The sequence below is a fragment of the Palaemon carinicauda genome, chromosome 22, assembly GCF_036898095.1.
Source record: "Palaemon carinicauda isolate YSFRI2023 chromosome 22, ASM3689809v2, whole genome shotgun sequence".
Taxonomy (NCBI): domain Eukaryota; kingdom Metazoa; phylum Arthropoda; class Malacostraca; order Decapoda; family Palaemonidae; genus Palaemon; species Palaemon carinicauda.
In genome coordinates this window covers 89,388,010-89,395,759 of record NC_090746.1, presented here as the reverse complement: position 1 = coordinate 89,395,759, position 7,750 = coordinate 89,388,010, and the positions used below count along the sequence as shown (strand labels likewise).

Below are 7,750 nucleotides of genomic sequence, written 5' to 3'. Positions count from 1 at the left end.
AACCTTAAGCCAGATACACACTTAATTCGTAGTATCCATTGAATGATGGCCTATTGGAAACTCAATTATTCCAACAAGGCAATCGAGTAAGCGTTTGAAATAGCAGAGGACTAAAATGCCAATGAAAAGAGACCACAAAAATTCCGGGTCTGATAAAGGTCCATGATTGATCAAAACATATCTTATTGAAAAGTTTAAGGGCTGTTTTTCTGGTCCTATCAAACATAGAAATACTGGCAGTGATTTTATCCTTCTGGAAGCGTTGTAAACGTTGTTGAAGTTGTCTGAACAAAGATCTGGCAGTGATTTTAGCCTTCTTGAAACATTCTAAACGTTATTGAGGTTGTCTGGACAAAGATCTGGCAGTGATTTTAGCATTCTGGAAGCGTTGTAAAAATTATTGGGGTTGTCTGAACAGAGATCTGGCAGTGATTTTAGCCTTCTTGAAGCGATGTAAACATTATTGGGGTTGTCTGAACAAAGATCTGCCGGTGATTTTAGCCTTCTGGAAGCATTGTAAACGTTATTGGGATTGTCTGAACAAAGATTTGGCAGTGATTTTAGCCTTCTGGAAGAGTTGTAAACGTTATTGGGGTTGTCTGAACAAAGATCTGGCAGTGATTTTAGCCTTCTGGAAGCTTTGTAAACGTTATTGGGGTTGTCTGAACAAAGATCTGGCAGTGATTTTAGCCTTCTTGAAGCGATGTAAACATTATTGGGGTTGTCTGAACAAAGATCTGCCGGTGATTTTAGCCTTCTGGAAGCATTGTAAACGTTATTGGGATTGTCTGAACAAAGATTTGGCAGTGATTTTAGCCTTCTGGAAGAGTTGTAAACGTTATTGGGGTTGTCTGAACAAAGATCTGGCAGTGATTTTAGCCTTCTTGAAGCATTCTAAACGTTATTGGGTTTGTCTGAACAAAGATCTGGCAGTTATTTAAGCCCTCTGGAAGCGTCGTAAACGTTATTAGTGTTGTCTGAACAAAGATATGGCAGTGATTTTAGCCTTCTGGAAGCATCGTAAACGTTATTGTGGTTGTCTGAGTAAAGATCTGGCAGGGATTTTGGCCTTCTGGAAGCGTCGTAAACGTTGTTTGGGTTGTCTGAGCAAAGATCTGGCAGTGACTTTAGCCTTCTGGAAACATTGTAAACGTTATTGGGGTTGTCTGAGCAAAGATCTGGCAGTGACTTTAGCCTTCTGGAAACATTGTAAACGTTATTGGGGTTGTCTGAGCAAAGATCTGGCAGTGATGTTAGCCTTGTGGAAGCATTGTAAACATTATTGTGGTTGTCTGAACAAAGATTTTGCAGTGATTTTAGCCTTCTGGAAGCGTCGTAAATGTTATTGGGGTTGTCTTAACCAGATCTGACAGTGATTTTAGCCTTTTGGAAGCGTTGTAAACATTATTGTGGTTGTCTGAGCAAAGATTTGACACTGATTTTAGTCTTCTTTACATGGTATACAGTCTTGGGTATTTCGACTTACGTACAAAGTGTTCTGCGTTAATTGTCAAATACACATTATCGAAGCAATTAGAAAGCAAGAAAGGGTTCAGCATAAAAGCCTTAATATCAGCCGCGTTTCGGATGTCTGGTGGGAGCTTGTTATATAGTCCTGGTGCCACATATTTTAAAGCTCTAGAGAGTCTAGAACCTATGATGTAATCTATGATGTATAATTCTAAGGTTTAAAGGGTTTTAAAGGTCACTCGTGAATGGCAGAGGCAAGGGACAATGCCCATTAAGACTGACTATACATGCATATCAGGATGAGGAGGTTACAGTGACCAATGGAATTAACCACTTTGAGTGGGACTCGAATCCCAATCTGGCGATCACTAGACAAGGATGTTACCAACAGGCCACCAGAACCCTTACAATAAAAAAAAAAGAAAGGGGAAAAGATGCAAAAAAGAAGAAGATTCTAGAACCTACAGTAGAGGTGCATCTTGGCTCCAATAACTTGAAACCATTTGTAATTATTCTCGTGTCGCCACGATTCGTTGACTGCATCTGTAACTATAATTCTTAATTCACATCGTAAAGTTATATAAGTTAAAAAAGATGTCTCTACCGGCATTAATTCAAACAATATGCCACAATACCGTTACAGTAAGAACACGTCTAAAATCATAATATTAGAATAATACAGGCAATAGAATGGATTTTATGGGTACCAAGATGACTTCAGTATTTCAAAGTAATAATGTTGCAAATGGTTTGTAACATCTCCTCAACATTAATGTAACTTACTTTACTTTATATTATCTTGAAGGATATTATGTTGCAAAAAAAATTATATTACGAGATTAATTCTCTCTCTCTCTCTCTCTCTCTCTCTCTCTCTCTCTCTCTCTCTCTCTCTCTCTCTCTCTCTCTCTAACAAATAAACAGGAATATAAACCAAGACTATTACTTGCCAAATCTGTTTCGCAAGACTTGCAATGTATATAACAAACTTGTGAAATAAATTCAAAGAAAGAAAAAGATGGACCAATTGCTGTTTTTTTCTTTCTTTTCATTTTTTAGTCAAAGTTTATTCATATTTATTGTATATTTTATCCACGCAGTCACTAACCTTTATTTTTTTTTTTTTTTTTTTTTTTTTTTTTTTTTGCAATGTCAAGTTTTAGGAAAATTATAAATCGATAGAAATTTGTGACTTTACAGCGGTTTCTTGAGAGGTAATGTCACAGGTCATCAAAGACGAGTAGTTTTGACATTTGAATGTAGATGGCGCCATTCATTGCACATACAAGGACGCTAAAGCATACCCTTAACTAGAGATGTCTGTTTCGTTGTTTTGTCATCCTTGTTAAGCCATGGGTGAAGGCATGACGGAAGACTGGTTTAAGAGCTAAGTCAGTTGGATGTTAAAGTGTGCGTTGGAAAGACATTGGGCTTGTGTCTAATACGGCTCGGTAAAAATTGTTTTAATGGCCAAGTGTTAATGGTCTTTTTTTATTTATTCGGGAGCATTTATTTCTAAACTTATTGTCCGCCTAATATTTGATCACTTCTTAAAAGCCTTTATATCTTCAATTATTCGGATGCCTCGTGGGATCCTATTTCAGTGTCTGGTGGCCGCATATTTGAAAGCTGTAGAACCTACAGAAGTAATGTATATAGGCTAGTTTGGATCTATTCAACTTCTCTCGTGTCAGGACCATCTGTTGGCTGCCCAATATGTAGCAAATCCGATATTTTGGACGACCGATTATCACAGGTTGGTGAGTTATTGTACATTTTAAATTCGACAACCACTTTAATCGGCAGCTAATATGGAACAGTTATTATAGTAGTGATCCTTTCTCTTGGTGGGACATCTTTTGATTAGTCTTGCTCCCCATTTATGGACTTTAATTCTCAAGTTTTACTTGCAGACTGTATTATAGTTAGTAGTGGATTCTGGTAACTAGTTTTGGCCGACCTATAAGATAGTTTGAAGTGTTTCCAACTTAGTTTTTCCTGCTGCAAATGACATTGGATACAGAGCTCCCTTAATGGCTAAAATAATGGGGTTCCACAATGGTATTTTTGGGTTGGGAGACAAAACTTAGACTTTACTCTCTTGACCTAAATAACCTATTCATTGTTAGTTACTGTAATCAACAAGTATTAATGTAATACGGTCAAGACATTGTAATGCACCATAGTCAAAACACTGTTTTGCTTGGCAGTCTTCTGGACGAAGTTAACTTGGTTTTCGAAACTCACTCTAAATGGAATAGTAGTTCGTATCTGTAAAACTTATTACATATACCTTACTTGGATTAAATGATTCATTGTTTTTTCTCTGCATTAGCTCTTCTCGTTGCTCATATCATGGAAAGCGGTACTTGGTTTTGTTACACGCGTCAACCTAGTGGGCTAGTATTCAGGCGTACTTTGGAACGCATACACTTTTCGGTAGCACTGAGTTTTCAGAAACCCAACCCACCATATCTGGAGTTAATATGTAATATCCATTTAAATTTTCAATTGCCTAAAAATAGAAGCTGCAACGACTACATCACAACGGAATCGGTAAGAAAACTTTTTTTTATTTATTTATAGAAGGCTTGATAAATTATATTTGTAAATTGGTTGGATGGTCTTTAAACAAAGCAACTAATATTTCGAAATTATTTTACCGTGCCCTAATTCATATAGGATCAGGGATTTTTACACTATGCACTGATGAAGAACTTGACATAGTAATCCTTTGGATGATATAGGATTAATGTTTAAAGTACTTTAGTAACATTCAATTCGCAGATATTAAAGCAACTTCTCTTCTGAGTCTAATTTCAAGAGCTAAATTTGTAATGCTGAATTCGGAATTTCCCTTAGTCGCATTTTCTGATTGTAGTGGCCTGTTAACGTTAGTGACTGCTGAACGCCAGACTGGGGTTCCCGCACGTTAGTTCTTTGGTCGCTGCAACCTCATCGTCGTTGTGAGCTAAGGGGTTCAGTTTGGGGACCTATAAGTCTGTGCAGTCATCACCAGCCATTGCCTGGACCTCTACTGACCTACTTTAGGTGGAGAGGGGGCATTGAGTTCATGTGTATATGGTCAGTCTCCAGGGTATTACCCTGCTTGCTAGGGCAATGTCAGTCTCTTGCCTCTATGGCATTTATGAGTAGCCTTTAAACTCTTACTTTCTGATGTTGTTCATCCCTAGTTTCGAATGTTCTTTTTTTCTGCCTATGTATCTTGAGAGGAAGACAGATGGCGAAAAGCGATCTTAGTTTTGTCACAAGTCTTAGTTTCCCCTTAGCCGTGGTCTAGTATCTCCAAAAGAGTCTCCTGACCTCCCATTAGACTTCTCTTTGCACATTACGCCTCGGTAGTGGTACGATGCTATAGGCTGGGCTATTTTGTTCCCTCTGTAGGAGGAGCCGCCGCCTCCTGTTATTATTCAACCAGTCACTGTACGTCGAGCTTTACCTTAAATTATGCCTAGGGGTTTTTTTTTTTGTAGTTGGTTTTGTATCAGGCGAATTGTTTAGGTTCAGTAAAGAGTAATTGTGTAATTAATCTTTTACCAATAAAGGAAAAAAGTTTCCTCCCTGTCAGTAGAGATAATGTACAGAGTAAGTAAACTTAGAAGGCAATGTTTAGTAATATAGAATTCAATTCTTTATTTATGAACGCCTGAAGAGCCTGAAGAATTTTAAGTTTCTCACCCAGCCTTCTCTACTTTGGTGTTGTGCTGCTTACAACAACAGACTTTAATGAGCTCTTATTTCCAGCTGTCATTACCAACGACACCTCAGGATGGAGGTATCAGGGTTGCCCATGTGGTAAAAATTTAGGCAAGTGACAGGTCAGGATATAGGCATTATGGTTGCCAATGTGGTAAAAATTTAGGCAGCTTGTTATTCTTGGCTGTGTAAATTATCAAAGTGTTAAAGAATGAAAATTCCATATTAAATTTCACTAAGAATACTTTACTTTACCAGCAAATTGATTCGCTAATCCTTCATATCAGTGTAGAATTACTCTCCATTCAATGATTGCCTTCAAGGCAGAAAAAAATAAAACTGAAATTGTAACTCTTAATCTAGTTCTTTAATAACTTTTTGTTAGTTGGTCTCTTAAACTTTTAAAGAGTTTAGTTTATTTCATTCAACTTCTATGCCAAATTAAACTTGTTAATTTTAATATTTTGGTTTACAGATGTGAAGACAAGCTCTGGACTTGCTACAGAAGTTTTTGATCCATCTTCAATCAATCCTGTCTCGGCCAGGGCGCATCAGATGAACATGTGAGTCTTAGCCTGCGGGCAAACCAGATCGGGTTAAACACCATGGAAGGTTCCACGAAGACTAGTAGCTGGAAGGAATGATCCCGCGATCAGTAGTTTATAAATATCGGGATAAAAATTTAGGAAAGTGACAGGTAAGGATAGAGGCATTAGGGTTGCCCATGTGGTAAAAATTTAGGCAACTTATTCTTGGCTGTGTAAATTATCAGTGTGTTTAAGAATGAAAATTCCATATACTAAATTTCACCAAGAGTACTTTACTTCACCATCAAATGGATTCGCTAATCCTTCATATCAGTGTAGAATTACTCTCCATTCAATGATTGCCTTCAAGACAGAAAAAATTTAAACTGCAAAATTATAACTCTTAATCTAGTTCTTACTCTCTTGTTAGTTGGTCTCTTAAACACTTTTAGAGATTAGTTTGTAATTTCATTGAACTTTTATGTCAAATTAAACTTAAATTTTACTATTTGGTTTACAGATGTTAAGACAAGCTCTGGGCTTCCTACAGCAGTTTTTGAGCTATCTGCCAGGCAGACAATTCTTCAATCAATCCTGTCTCGGCCAGGGCGCATCAGATGAACGTGTGAATCTTAGCCTGCGGGCAAACCAGTTTGGGCTAATCACGCCATGGAAGGTTCCACGAAGACTAGTAGCTGGAAGGACTGATACCGCGAACAGGACAGTTTAAATATCAGGATTTTGTAAGAAAGTTATAAAGGATGTGATAAGTACAGGCCAGTTTCTACAGATTAACAATGAAACTATCGGGTATTTCTCTCAAAATGGCAAGGAATTTTAAATGCACCATTTCGTGACAATCATTTTAAAGAGGGCTGTTGGTGGCCAAGGAAGTTCACACTGAGCAGTGGTGGCCCCCAATTTGAGGGGTTAACTGATATTTAAAGACTCTTAACATGCTAGGTTTTGTTGGCTTGAAGATTTAAAGGAATAACTCTTGCTTACCTCTTCTACTCCAGAATAACATCGGGCCGTGGCAAACCTTATGGCGAAAAATCAAAGCAATTGGTTCCACAAATTAACAATGCAGAAAGTGTGCTTAGCTCTCTAGTAGGTAACTCTCAAAATATTGTCAAATTTCTCCCATGGAGGCTTGTCAGTGAGACTACACTTTACCACCAAGGACGAAGTGTCAAATTGGCAATGTATGCAGTTTTAATTAACGTACATTACTAAATATCCAAGGGATTTTTAAGCTTACTACTTTGTGATTAGGAAATTACATTTAGTCGAGCAATTTTTATAGATTGCAAGGTGTAGGTTTTTTATGAATGGTTATTTAAATTTTGTCAAAGCAATTATTAGCATGGAAAATTAATGTTTTTAAGATAAAATTATTGCTTTTGAGACTTTTTAGATTTTGTCCTTTATAAAGCAATTATCATTGAAAATTACTGTTTTTAAGATACTTTATACTCTAAACTTAAATTTATCCCTAAAAGTGTAGTGTAAAAGGCTAGCTGAGAATAGCTACTTGCCAGTTTCTATTAACTTTTGAAAAATTTTAGCCTTGAGCAATTGAGGAAAACTTGACAGGGATAAAGCAGGAAAAATAAAGGAAAGAAATTATATTATGGTTTATTAAAGATTAAATTTTTGTAAATTATAGTTGTACATATAATGCAGTAATTGTACTCAAAGCAAAGTTAATTTTATAGAAATTAAATTGCCTCAGTGTCTCACAGGATGTAGATACAGGAGAGGGGGTTCCCAGCCCCCTCGTCCCGTCCCTTTTAGTCGCCTCTACGACACGCAGGGATAACATTGGCGCTATTCTAATTGGTTTTTATGCCCCCGCGGCCATTTGTTGTTGTCGGCTACCCCCAGAATTGGGTTAAGTTTCTTGATATATGCATGTATGTAAATTGCCTCAACTAGTTGACTGAATGTCTGTAACCATAGAATTTCTTCTCTCCTTCTGTTTAAGGATGGATTCCCCGCAACAATTCTGTATATACTGTATCTAATAGCCTATT

General features: G+C 37.1%; 1 long non-coding RNA gene across 1 annotated transcript; it reads left to right on the top strand.

Annotated features, from left to right (window-relative positions):
* The first annotated feature begins 2,870 nt into the window (after positions 1–2,870).
* LOC137616168 (uncharacterized) lies at positions 2,871–6,930 on the top strand. The gene is made up of 3 exons (XR_011039307.1): positions 2,871–4,026; positions 5,663–5,884; positions 6,235–6,930. It is a non-coding gene; the product is annotated as an uncharacterized lncRNA (long non-coding RNA).
* Positions 6,931–7,750: the final 820 nt, after the last annotated feature.